Raw genomic sequence first — 13,108 nt, 5'->3', positions numbered from 1 at the left:
TAGACTGGGATTTGGAAGGGGACAGGCTGGGCAAGGAGCCTGGGAACAGTAGGGAGAGGGGAGGGGAAGAGAGGGTTGACAAGGAGTGTGTGCGTGTGTGTGTGTGTGTAAGAGAGAGAGGTGAGAGAGAGAGACACACACAGACACACCTGGTAATGGCTGGGCAAAGAGACCGTGACAAGGAGCGTGGGAACTAAGATTGAATGAGGAATCCGAGGAGGCAGACTGCTATGGGACCCAGTGGGGACAATGATTGTAGGCAGATAATGAGTACTAACTAGTAGCTGAATCTTTTGACAATACCACTGCAGAGGATCTGGTTAACCACAATGCTCGATGGTGTCACCAGTTTACTTCTGTGCACTTGGTTCAGATGAAGCCCTAGAACATGGAAATAGAGCAATGAAAGTTGTTGGTGGGGTGGGTTGGTGGGCATAAAACAGTATCCAAATGCTCTTTTGCAGGTTTTTCTGACATCCCCAGAACTCCATTAAATTTAGAATGAAGCATTAAGCATGGATGGGATGACTTTCCAGAAGTAACCAAGACTCATTACGTGCTGTTAAATGCCAAGAAGAGGTCAGCTTACTCACGATGGCCACCCATTCATGTATGATGGACCAGAGCTTATTAACATCCTGACGAAAGCAGTCTTCAGTGCTGAGATAGATCAAGATGTCAGGTGAATGGATGCTTTGGGTCAAGACTTGTATGGTGCCTTCAAAACCCAAAGAATTATCCAAGGCTCCATCAGTCTATGGGCTCTAATCAAGAAGAACAGACTAAAGCTGTGCTTGAATGCAAAGAAGAAAGTCAGAGTGAACGTGGCAAGGACTATTACAGAGCTAACTACGGGCAAGTCATTATTTGCTCATCTCCTGGTCATGTCCAGATCTCAGCATGATGCTGGTCTATGTAAGGCTTTAAGAAAGTACAAGTTCTCCCTGGTACCACGATCAATGTTCAAATGCAAGAGAACAGTGGATGTATGAGGAGAAAAGCAAACTAATGCACATCTTGCATGGTCTTCCTAAGTCAGCACCTACTGACAATGTGACCAGTACCTTATGCCAGCAGAGATCTTTCAGCATAGCAATCATAGATGGTATGGCTGAGGTAAAAACTCTCAACAGACCAGAAACCATTAAGACCTGGCGAGACTTGGCTGAACAATGAACGAAATATTGGAGCTATGACAAAATCCACCTCATGGTTGATGCGTATGCAGAGGAATCAATTAAAATATTACCAGAAAGAAGAGACTCTATGGTATTGCAGTTGTCCAATGCAAAATCATTGACTCTACAAACATCACCAATGTCACAATGAAGAAGCTACTGTCTTATACTTGCACAAAGGATGAGTTAACCACAGACCATGAAGGAAAAACACTCCAGCATGCAAAATATTGCTTGAAGCTTTTTGTCATCACCTGGCGTCATGAAGCTGCTGCCTCACATTGTTCAGAGGAGTTTATTTGTGGTTCCCAAGAGGAGGTTGATACTAAAAATTATCTTGCATGCCATCAGTGCCACAGGGAGGTGCTACTAAACTCTGGATTTTTGCACAAGACACCGATGTTCTAGTGCTCTATGTGAGATACTACCCAAGACTTCCTCAATATTCTGTTTTTGTGCCTGTTGTTGGAGAACAGAATTGCTGTGCATGCCTCAGAGGTGTGTTCCTATCGCTCCAACCATTAAAAGCTGCCGCACTGCCAGGTTTCCACACCCTTTCAGGTTGTGACGTTACGCGGGAATACTGTAAAGGAAGAACAGCCCACCAAAAGGAGAGAGACTTACTAATTTCTCAGTTGACCTTAATAATAATACTTAACATTTATAGAGTATGTTGTATATGGAAAGGGCTTTCAATCATTAACTAATTAACCCTTACAACACCCTGTGAAGTAGATAGGTAGGTACATTATTACTATTTTGCAGATGAAGAAACTGAGTCAGATAAAGTGACTTGCCCGAAATCACGCACTCAGTCAGTATCAGAGCCAAGCTCCTATGGTGAAATGCTACACTTGGGTACTACGGTGATGGGTGGTAGTGTAAAACCCAAATATAAAACTCCCAACCCTATGCTCATTCCTTCAGCCATGCTGCCACCCATGCCAGGTGTCCCTGGGGCGGATAACTAAGGATGCCGCAAACAATGCCTATAGTAATGTGGAGCTAGATTCTGCAAACTGTGACTTCTAGGAGGCTTGAGTCTTTAACCCCTATTCATAGTGAGTAGTACTTAGTCACACAAGTAATCTCATTGCCATGGGATTGCTCACACAATTATGTACTACCCAATGTAAGGTTGCCCAAGTGCAGTCCCATTGACTTCAGTATCTCAGTTCAGTGGTAATACTTTCCTGAGTACTTGGGGTATGTCTAGACTGCACAAATCTCATGCCACTGTGTAGAGTACATACAATACGTGCCCCCTTCGCAGGGGTATAAACAGCAGTGTAGCCAGTGAGGCACTGCTTAGGTGAGTAGAATACAGGCACACCAGAACCTTAGGGTACATGGTATACACAGATCTCTCCACCCCCAAGCAGTGCTCCCCTGTCTACATTGCTGTTTTAGGCCGTGTAGTGTCCTGCTGCCTACCCGCTGCTGAAATCTTTCTCTGCTGCAGGGAAAGGCTCTGGCAGTGGGGAAAAGCTCCAGAGCCTTTGCCTGCTGCAGGGAGCTGTCAGAGCCTCTCCTTTTTTTCCCTCCCTCCTGCCAGAGCCTTTCACTGCCACGTGTAGATACAGGCCACAGTGTGGACACAATCTGCCTTTTACTGCAGCACGTAGCTACAGATACCCTATGCGCCTCTGTCAGTGATGTGGAATGTTGATAATACCTGTCGAAGAATAAAAATTTGCAGGATTTGGTCCAGATAGCGTGTACAAAGGGAGAGTATCTGGCAGCTGCACATCTACCAATACAAAGATACGGTATGCTTCAAAGTAATTATTACTGGGTCTCTTCCTGTGGGTATGTGTACACTTGGAGATGGGGGTGTGATTCCCTGCTCAAGGAGTCATACTCACATTAGCTCTCATTGAGCTAGCTAGCACACTAAAAGTAGCGTGTAGCTGCAGCAGGGGGACAGGCTAGCTTCCCTAAGTACGAGCCGAGGGTGCTTAGATGAGCACTAAGGGTGGCTAGCCCAGGCCGCTGCCCAGACTGCCATGGCTACACTCTGTTTGTAGTGTAATAGCTTGATGAGAGCTAGAGTGAGTGTGCCTTCCTGAGCTGGGAACCACCTCCCCCAGCTCCGAGCACACACATGCCCAGAGTGCGTGCGGCAGGAGGTAGATGCAATTTCTTACTTCCTTTTATTTGTAGGTTTGTGTATGACATTTCACTTTTATTCCTGTGTTTTGTGTTTCTGTGCCTTTGTTTTCTTTTCCTCTCTTTCTGGGAGGCTGGTGGTTCAGACTTTGTGATTAGGTTTGGCATTGCCTGACTTTCCTTTCCTTTTCTTCTCTGCTTCAGTAGGATTGGGATTTGTTTTTTCCTGCCTCCATATTGTAATGTATTTTTCTTTTACAGTCAGCATCTTGCTATGCTGCCGATTTCAATAGGGCACATTTCCCCTTTGAGATATAGTTTGTAGATTCTCTGCAGTGATTCTCGGTCTCTGATCCTGTTCCTCCTCTTCCATCCCCAAGAGAGAAATGATAGAGTGAACAAGACTCCCCTAGGCCCTGATCTCGATTCAAGCACACACACAGAATGCAGCTGTGTGCCTTCTCTCATGCAGAGATTATAAAGCCAGAAGGTACCATTGTGATCATATGGTCTGATCGCCTGCATAACTTGGGCCAGAGACATAATTCCTGTTCAAACTAGAGCATGTCTTTTAGAAAAACATCCAATCTTGATTACAAAATTGCCAATGAAGAAGAATCCACCACAACCCTTGAAGAGTTGTTCCAATGGTCAGTTCCCCTCATTGTTCAAAGTGTATGTCTTACTTCCCATCTGAAAATAGGAAGATACTATTTCACTAGGAGGGTGGTGAAACACTGGAATGCGTTACCTAGGGAGGTGGTGGAATCTCCATCCTTAGAGGTTTTTAAGGCCTGGTTTGACAAAGCCCTGGCTGGGATGATTTAGTTGGGGTTGGTCCTGCTTTGAGCAGAGGGTTGAGCTAAATGACCTCCTGAAGTCCCTTCCAACCCTGATCTTCTATGATTCTATGAATTGGTCTAGTTTTAACGTCCAGCCGTTCCAGCATCAAGAAGCATGGCCACATCATCCCCATCCTCAAGCAGCTCTTTAGGCTCCACATTCACTTCAGTTCAAAATGTTCCTCCATCAGCCCAGCCTTGCACTCTTTATCCAGACAAAGTCTCACTGTAGTGAGCAGGAATTCACCCTGCAATGCTTATGTAAACACAGCTTTTCCATTTGTAAAGCACTTGTGATAGCACACCTCATACCCCATGGACCTTCTCCTCCCCACTCCTTGAGAAGCGGCCTCTGTTCAGACCATCTCAGCACCTCTGGGTTGTGTCTACCCTGAAAACCTTAGGGGCATCTCCCACAATAACACTATCATGAGTGCAACACCACTTGTCATTAGTAATGGTGGGATTGCTCAGGTAGTCTGGCTGCAGGCATTTTTAGTACTATGTTGTCTAAATGAGCTCTGAGTGTAGACAAGGTCTTGGTGTGAGAAACTTCTCTGTGGCTCTTGCCATTGGGATAAAACTTTCCATCCTGCCAAATCCACCCATCTGTCCATCCACCCACTTATATGATTGTCCTCACCATAATATCTGTGTGCTAAATCTGGACTCTAGCTCCTTTCATAATCCACCCAAAAATGCTTTATTCCTTGTACTTCTTACTTCCCCCCTTAAATAATTCCTATAGCGGATCACTATAAAGTGTTAGGGAGTCAATTACTATGATATGTGCTGTGCAGAATAAAGCTGTAGTATAAAATACAAGGAGGAAGAACAATGCCTCCAGAACAGTAGGGGGAGCACTTGTAGAGGGTGCAGTGTCTATCTTGCCCTGAAGGGGGCCAGTCATAATAGCTGACATGGTGGATGATAGCTGGGAGCATGGCCCTGCACTTCCTTGATGATGTTGGGGAAGCTCTATGTGACCTCTTCCTTTTGTGCAGGGACTGATTGCAACCGTTCCCTTTGTCTTTGGTGATAACAAGTTTGTGTCTCTATTTTAGAAGACCAGTTAAAATAACGAAGCCAAAGCAAACAATTTACAGAAATAGCTCTTTCCGTTAAGAGCACAAGTGGCACAGATTTTTCTGCTGTTTTGTTGGTCCCTTACCAGAAATGTCCCATTTATTTCCATATGGCAACTATATCTCTCAGTACACGCACATTGAATGTATGCCCTGACATACCAGTGGCTGTACAGAGCCGCGGACACATGTTTAGAATTCTTTAGTCAACTGCACAGGGGGCTGAAAGAATGAACACAGACATATGGCACTGTTGAACTCGTTGCCTGGAGAAAGAGAGAATTAAACAGAAAGAGGTGCACTAAAATAGCATGAAAATCTTTGATTTAAACCCACTTATAAAAGGCTCCCTTCTCTGCCCTTTGGACCACTGCAAGCAGGCAGGCTGCTTTTGGGTTTATAAGCATCAATGTGTTATTTAGCAAGTCCCCTCCACCAGTTCAGCCTTGTGCAGCAAAATACAGCTGGAAGGAAACTGCCCCCTTAGCCCACTCTCCAGTGACGGAGAGGGCAAGACCTCACAATCCTGGAATTCTGCATCTCCTGGCCCTTGCCAACCTTTTCCCCGTGCACTTCCTTCTTGTTCTTTAATTGTTCTCAGCTTGTGTGTTGATTGCTTGTCTGCCTCCTGCCTAATTAAGCCATTGAGCACCCATCCCCCAATTAAGTCCACTCCAGAGGGGGATCACTAGTATTTTAGTGACCAGAATGCTGGGTCAGCTCTAGGCTCCTACCACTCTGTTGCCCCACTAGTGAGGGGAATTGGAGTGAGGGCTGTTGCACCATCCTTTAACTCTCAGCTTTGCACCTAGATCTTGTTGCGTGCATTCTGCTGAGATACATCCCACGGCTACCAATGCGAGTCTTTAGCCCATCGTCCCTGACCAGAGGACAAGTGTGTGATGCTGTATGATTAAAGATGACCATTTATATCATTGATATCACCAGTGTTCTACAATTGCAACAACTATTGCACAAAGTGTATCATGTAAGGTGTCAATAAAAAAGTTACCATCTACTGAGTATGATTATCATGATTAAATCCATGTATCCTCTTTGTATCTGAAGTTATGAATATTGGCTATGTACTTGTATTTTAAACGTGTTGAATTCCTGGGTAACACCCTCAGAAAAATTTATTTCAGGGCTCGACAGCTATGTGTTGATGACCCATTAAGGACACTCAGCTCTCACAATGTGCCATAGAAAAAACTCATCCCACCCAGATCGTTCTTCCTGAGGATGTCTCAGACAGCAAGGAGTCAGTGGCCCCTCCGATGATTCAGCAAAACAAGTAGGGGGCATATGATATGCTCATGTGACCCTGGACTCCATCTTGGGCCAGTAACTTTCCACACCTAGGGGCTGTGGGCTTTGTTGGGGACAGTAAATTTCCATGCATATAAAAGACCCCTGTGATATCTCCATTTTGCTTCTTTCCTGCTCCTAATTCTCTGGACTGTGGATTTACAAATAAAAGGAGTATCTTGAACTATTGACTGAGGTTACTGACTGAGGTTTGGAGGTTACCAGAGAGACTTTACAAGCCAGCAGCCTATTCCATCACTGCTACAGATCTGAACTAAGGACTTTGCAAAAATGTGTATGTACATGATTTATTAACCATTTTAACTCTATTATTAATACATCTTTAGTTAGTTTACTACGGATTGATTGACAGCATGATATTTGGGTAAGATTTGAGCTATCTATTGACCTGAGGGGAAGCGTCTGATCCCTTGGGATTAGTAAAAACCTCACGTATGGTGAATTGGATGTTCAATAACCCCTCACCATATTAGATCTGTTTGTCTGGATGGGAGCCAAGGGCTGGAACACTTAAAGGGGACGGGGTTTGGCTTTTGGTTAACCAGTGTGGTATTGCAGAAGCTCTTTTTTACTGGCTTGGTGCATCTAATTATAGAATAAACCACCGCTCTTGGGTATTGTCTGCCCTATTTCTTGCAGTCTTGCGCCCTGAGTGATGCATTCTCAGTTTGGCCCATCCCAAGCAACCAGTCACTGGGTATTCTCAGAATAGTGGATCTTGTGTATCTAGACAGTGTCCCTCTTCTGTAATGCTACCTCATGGCCAGAGGCCACAAAACTACCAGGTGAATTATCCCAGACCCACCCAGGGGAAAGTCTCTGCCATTTCTTCTGTTGATTTGATGTGTAAAACACCTATTGCCATAGCAGCTGTGTTTACGGAGAGGGCAAAATCCTGACTGAAATTCATCAAACAGATGCTCAGATGCAGTAATGCTCAGAGTGCTCTGTTGCAAATGGAAGGGTAGCAGCAGGGTGGCAATTTAATGAAGGTTTCCTTTGAGAAGCAAGGTATTTTTAAGATTGGTCAAGGGCCTGAAGGAAACACTTCCTAGCCACAAAGAGGCTCAGCTGGCAGTTAGAGTGTAGTTAAGGGCATTTCTCTGGTTTGGTGTGATTAATTTTTGAGCTTTCTATCACAGTTGGCCATAATTATATTTCTTTTATGTTATATTTCATTGGTGGGTATTACCAGTATGTTAGCAATTACTTGGTCTAGTCCCACAAGCCCCCTCAGAAATGGATAACAAGCTTCCCATGGCAAAGAGTGAGATTTTCGAGCTGTATGGATAACTTACATAGGCTGAAGTAGTCATGCTGGCAGTGTAGGACTTGCCAGTATGTCAGAGCTCAGTCTTCCTACCTTTCAAGATTGAAGGTCATTTTGGTATGTGCTTTGCAGCTTTGGCTCCCCATCCCCGTTCCAAGTCCTTTTCTTATGGCGTGTTCAGCTGTGGAGAGTGAAGAACAATAGATGATGTGACTCCCGGGCTTATATAGCTTTGGCACAGGGTGGTACCCTTTCTTTCAAACTTTGTTCTCAGAACAATTTGTGGAAAAATACAGACATCCCATAATGGAGTCCAGAGTCATGTGGCCTGGTCACATGCCCTTGCAGAGTCATAGCAGCCATTACTTACAGGCTGCCCGAAATGTCCCCAGGAAGGCACACCAGGTGGGGTGATAAGATTTGCCTAAGGCCTATGGTTTTCCCTAATGGCCCATTACCCTGAATGGGCCCTTCACAGCCTGCTCTCTAGACTGGAAGCATTTTGCCTAGTGGGTGTCACCCAGGTGTGACTACATGTGAAAAAAGAATCTGGGAGTTGCAGTGTATCACAAATTGAATGAGTCAACAGTGTGATGCTGTTTCAAAAAAGACAAATGTCATCTCTGGGATGTATAACACAAGTGTCACATGTAAGACCTCAGAGGTAATTGTTCTCTCTTTGGCACTGTTGAGACCTAAGCTGCAGTAGTATGTCCATATTTGGGCACCACAGTTTAAAAAAAGATATGAACAAAATGGAGAGTCCAGAGGAGAGCAACACAAGTGATAAGTTTGAGAAAACATGTTATATGAAAAAAGGTTGAAAGAAATGGGCATGTTTAGTCTAGAGAAGAGAAGTCTGAGTGGGAAATAAGAAGTCCTCAAATATATTAAGGGCTCTTATCAAGAGGATGGAGATCAGTTGTTCTCCGTGTTCAGCAAGGGTAGGTCATGAAGTAATTGGCATAATTTGCAGCAAGGGAGATTTAGGTTAGATATTCTCTATTAGGATAGTTAAGCACTGGAACAGGTTACCTAGGAAAATTGTGGAATCCCCATCATTGGAGGTTTTTAGCAGCAGTTCTCAAACTTCACTGCATTGTGGCCCCCTTCTGACAACAAAAATTACTACATGACCTTGGCCAGTGGTGGTGGTGGCGGGCAGAGCCTGAGCCCAAGCTCCGCCACCCAAGGCTGAAGCCCTGCAGCCGCATGCTGAATCCCTGCAGCCCCATGCCCCAGCGAGTCTAACCCCAGCCTTGGTGACCCCATTAAAATAGGGTCATGACCCACTTTGGGGTCCTCACCCCCAGTTTGAGAACCATTGGGTTACACAACACCTGTCAGGGATGGTCTAGGTATACTGAATCCCACCTCAGCAAGGGGAGATCCCTACATTTTTGTGATTCTATGAAAGCTCTAAGAAGACTTTTCATAACAATATACCAGCAGAACGTCCTGGCACTGTTCTAACACAAGTGCCTTTTTACAGAGAACATGAGGGAGTCTGATAGCCCTCGGCAGGTGCATCGCTAGCCTGTATTTCTAAGAGGAGAACCTTTTTGCTTGGGTCTTTCTCCTGCTTTCATTCAAGAGAGTGGGACAGTTTCCCACTGAAGTTGATGGAGCAAATTCAGCTATTAGATGCACAAAGAACTCTGCCATACTCCACTTTAGCGATTTCTGAGGCCAAGTAGAGTTTTATTTGCTTCGGCCTGGAGGTGGGGATGCCGGGGAGGGAAGCCCCTACAACAATGTTCTTTTATCTTAAGAAATATTAAAGTTAATTTTTTTCCCACTGTCGTGGTTGGAGCTGTTGGTCTGTGTGCAATAGATCTGAAACTGAAAAGGGATATGTACGGTAGTTCTTTCACCCCCAGGGTGTTTTTATAGCTAGAAAGTTTGGGGTTCAGGTATAGGATTCCTGGTTCATGGTGAAAGTAATAAACTGCTGGTATTCTTTGTTACGAGAAATGTGAAGTGATTATGAAGCAGGAGGAAGCAGACTGCTGCACTCTCCTTTATTTTTAAATCCTTTTTTTGTAAAAAAATAAACCAGTGAGACAAGTTGTTTGGCTGTCTTGAGGGGAGGGGGATTATTGTATGCCAGGGGTGTGTTGTGAGGCGTGGTGCCAAAGGCTGAAAGGCTTTAACCACCTGCTCAGTGGAATAATCTCCCAGAAATGCACTGCCCGAGGTATTGCGTTCCTATTATGAAATTGAAATTTGGGGGGATATGGAGACTAAAGGTCACTCCTGTGCATTTACTATGGATTAATGGTTTAGGGCTTGCTCTGACATCATTAACAGCCAATCAGACATATCTCTCAATGTCCAAAGTTCTGAAGCCTTGTTTCTCTGTGGAATCTGCTTGCACTGTGCCTGTTTCCAGCCAGTGCAGTCAGCCTTTCACCTCTGTGAGAACTAATAGCCCTGTCAAGAAGCAAAGCAGATTGCAAGTTTCCCCAAAGGCCTTAATAAATACACTTGTACCAGCCTTCTTTCCTCAGGGCCAGGCTTGAGAAGAGAGAACTTTCACATTTCAGCATGACCAAAAGCAAAGAATTGTGTATGGGTGTGATTATTTGGGTGTGTATCGCTCTGTTCTTCGGGGGGGTGGCCCTTGCAAGTAAAGATGGAAATGTGCACCACTCTTCACTATGACTATTGTAGGTCATGTCTACACTAGACAGTTTACGGCGGCACAGCTATACCAATGCAGCTGCCCTGCTGTAAGATCCCCTATGTAGCTGCTCATTTGCTGTATCTGCCCTTTGAGCAGCGTGCATGTGTGACTGATGAAAAATCAGACATTTTTATTTACACTGCATTGTTTCTCCAGTATAAAGGCAGACAAAACACCCATAAACCTATTGATATCTTACTTGTAAGGATCACATGAATTAAGATTTAGCACAGGACAAAAAGTTGGGCTGTGGGGGAGCCAGAAAAATTTTAATAGAATTATTTTTTCCTTGGAAAATATTTTCCAGTTAAATCTTCCATGTTCTTTTTTTTTTTTCTGGCTAGCTTTCATTTTTTAAAAAAAATCCTACAATTTAATTTGTTTTCTAAGCTCACAGTTATGATGATACATGGCTAACTAGGGCCCAGGAAGCTACTGCCAACTCACTACATTTCTGTCTTATATGAGCACCTGGTCACAACAGTGAGCAGCTGTAGGCTGTCCATTCAGAAAGCTGCAGGACAGCTCTTCTTGCTGAATGTTGCTTATCCTTCCCTGTTCTTCTTTTGCAAGGACCAAGTCAGAGGGTTGTTAAACTCCAAGCTCTTAGAATCCATTAGTTATTTTAATGCTGACAAAAGGAAACTGATTGTCAATCTGTTTTCCCATCTGTAATATGGGGATAATGATGTTTATCTCGCTTTGTTAAGCACTCTGAGATATAAATATGAAAAGTGCTGTACAATATGTATTTGTTTGGATTTTTTTTATTGGTGGTTTTGTGATGAGGATACTTGTCCACTGGAAACTGGACTGGGACCACCAACGTCATTTCAGATAGGCCACAGAACAGCCATTAGATGGTAACAGTTTTGTCACTATCTACAATAACTTGGGACTATATTGGAATGGTGAGATGGAGAGAAAGGGTCTATATCCTATGGCCAATTGCTCTGAACTGTTCAGTCCTTCAGATGTTGAGAAAGTAGTCCACAGATTAAAATGCTTAGATCACATTTCCCCGAGCAGTAAAGTAAGGTTTTATTTTACTTAGTAGCTCTGTCAAGTAAGAAATTAGTACAGCGTTCCCAATATTTTTACAGATGTCAGAAATCTGTAACAATTTCTAACTTGGCTTATGTAATGCAGGGGTGTAAAGATGCTAATGTGCTTGAGTGTTTGCAGAGTCCTGATCTAACTTAGGACTGTCCTCTCTCTGAGTTTCTAAGGGGTAATTTATTGTGAAGCAGGGAACCCTTCAATTGCTGAACTCCAAGTGCTTGAAATTCATAGCCTGTGTGACTGATACTAGGAACAAAAACCAATTTAGAGCCATTTAAGGGAATGTGTGCCGTGGCGGTTGTTGGTCTCTGAAAGTGAATGAGCAAAGCTGACAAGTGAAGGTGAACTCAGAACCAGTTTACCAGTGGGTAAAGATCCTAATGTATCGGCCCAAAGCAGAGTAGGCCCAGACTGTCCCGAGGAACTTCTAATAAAGCTGTGCTGCTACTTGGTGTTAATAAATGATTGTTGGTGCCATGAGACAAATCTCTTGCTACTTTCCATGCCAGCACTACAAATCAGCTGTTAGTTGATTGAAAACATTTTGTTTCTAACTTAAATCTGTTTTGAGTACCTTATAATATACACATATTTGGGGCTTATACTTTGGGCTTCCTCAGGATATTGAAACATCTGTTCCAAAAATGCATGCGGGGAGTCGGGGAACTGTTTTATCTTTAATACCAAACATACCAGGAAAAAATGCAAACCGAATTAGATTATCCAAAAGTTTAGGAGGCTGGGGAAGCCCAGAGGGCTTTCGAGCCATTGTTTGACTTTGCTGGATAATGTGTTACACAACGCACATAATTCATTAAACAAAACTAGAGAAGGACAAGATGATAATTTGGTCAGTTGTCCATTTTCAGTGACTCTTACAGGCTGAAGAACTGGTTTTTTATTAAAAGAAAAGGAGTACTTGTGGCACCTTAGAGACTAACCAATTTATTCGAGCATAAGCTTTCATGAGCTACAGCTCACTTCATTGGATGCATACTGTGGAAACTGCAGAAGATGGAGAGTGAGTTTGTGTGTGTGTGGTGAGGGGGTGGGTGAGAAAACCTGGATTTGTGCTGGAAATGGCCCACCTTGATTATCATGCACATTGTAGGGAGAGTGTTCACTTTGGATGAACTATTACCAGCAGGAGAGTGAGTTTGTGTGTGTATGGGGGTAGGGGGTGAGAAAACCTGGATTTGTGCTGGAAATGGCCCACCTTGATTATCATGCACATTGTAGGGAGAGTGGTCCCTTTGGATAAGCTATTACCAGCAGGAGAGTGAGTTTGTGTGTGTGTGTGTTTTTTTTGGGTGTGTGTGTGTGAGAAAACCTGGATTTGTGCTGCAAATGGCCCACCTTGATTTTCATACACATTGTAAGGAGAGTGGTCACTTTAGATAAGCTATTACCAGCAGGAGAGTGGGGTGGGAGGAAGTATTGTTTCATGGTCTCTGTGTATATAATGTCTTCTGCAGTTTCCACAGTATGCATCCGATGAAGTGAGCTGTAGCTCACGAAAGCTTATGCTCGAATAAATTGGTTAGTCT

The sequence above is a fragment of the Lepidochelys kempii genome, chromosome 1 (genome assembly GCF_965140265.1).
Source record: "Lepidochelys kempii isolate rLepKem1 chromosome 1, rLepKem1.hap2, whole genome shotgun sequence".
Classification (NCBI taxonomy): domain Eukaryota; kingdom Metazoa; phylum Chordata; order Testudines; family Cheloniidae; genus Lepidochelys; species Lepidochelys kempii.
Note: the sequence above shows the minus strand (reverse complement) of the source record.